This window comes from Eumetopias jubatus, unplaced genomic scaffold, assembly GCF_037043125.1.
Source record: "Eumetopias jubatus isolate StellerSeaLion01/CBP00866 unplaced genomic scaffold, mEumJub1_p1.0 scaffold_10, whole genome shotgun sequence".
In the NCBI taxonomy this organism is placed as follows: Eukaryota; Metazoa; Chordata; class Mammalia; order Carnivora; family Otariidae; genus Eumetopias; species Eumetopias jubatus.
In genome coordinates, this window is record NW_028274816.1 from 25,712,668 (window position 1) to 25,713,907 (window position 1,240).

At 42.6% G+C, this 1,240-nt stretch overlaps 1 pseudogene; it reads right to left on the reverse strand.

The window, feature by feature from the left end:
• Positions 1-427: 427 nt before the first annotated feature.
• LOC114203916 (securin pseudogene) lies at positions 428-1,037 on the reverse strand (annotated as a pseudogene).
• Between the last annotated feature and the right edge of the window lie 203 nt (positions 1,038-1,240).

A 1,240-nucleotide genomic window follows, 5' to 3' on the forward strand; every position in this document is an offset into this window, starting at 1 on the left:
GTTTTACTCTTCTGCGTGTGGCTGTTCAATTTCCCCCAACACCATTTGTTGAAGAGACTGTCTTTTTTCCATTGGACATTCTTTCCTGCTTTGTCGAAGATGAGTTGACCATAGAGTTGAGGGTCCATTTCTGGGCTCTCTATTCTGTTCCATTGATCTATGTGTCTGTTTTTGTGCCAGTACCATACTGTCTTGATGATGACAGCTTTGTAATAGAGCTCGAAGTCCAGAATTGTGATGCCGCCAGCTTTGCTTTTCTTTTTCAACATTCCGATGGCTATTCAGGGTCTTTTCTGGTTCCATACAAATTTTAGGATTATTTATTCCATTTCTTTGAAAAAAGCGGATGGTTTTTTTTTTTTTTGTCTGTTAAGGAATTGCTTTATTAATACAAAACATACACACAAACTACTGAGTGCTAAGAAATTTAAATATCTAAGTCATAGCAAATAGGTGGCAGGCAATTCAACATCCAGGGTCGACAGAATGCTTGGAGACTGCAACAGATTCAACTCCCATGGTGGAGAGGGCATCTTCAGAGGTGAAGGGGGGCCCAGGTGCAACAGCTTCTCGAGTTCCGTCTTCTCATCAAGGATCATGAGAGGCACTCCACTCAAGGGGAGGCATGCAATCTGGTGCTCTTCAGGCAGGTCAAAACTCTCAAAATCTAAAGGATTGAAGGGAAAGAATTTTTCTATTTCTGGATAGGTGTCATCCGAGGCAGGAACAGAGCTTTTTGCTTTGATAGTCTTCTCAGTCACCTTTTTGGCAGAGAAGGTCGGCTGCTTCTGTTTGAGAGATCCATTAGGCTTTACTGAGTTTTCTGTGGCTCTGTTGACAGTTCCCAAAGAATTTCAGGCAACTTTAGGTAAGGCTGCTTGAGCATCAAACATTTTGCCTACATGTGGTGTTGAAACCTGAGATCTCCCATCTAAAGCTTTGACTGGAGGCCTAGACCCCGGCTTCAACCCGTCCTTGGGAGCCACATGGGTGCCTGGTTCTCCATTTCCCTTATCAACAAAAATCAGGGTAGCCATTCTGGACTAGCGTCCACCCATGTCGAAATCAACAGCCAAATTCCAGTGGATGGTATTTTGATAGAGATTGCATTGAATGTGTAGATTCCTCTAGGTGGCATTGACATCTTCACAATATTTGTTCTTCCAGTGCATGACCATGGAACGTTTTTCCATTTCTTTGTGTCTTCCTCAATTCCTTTCATGAGTATTTTATAGTTTTC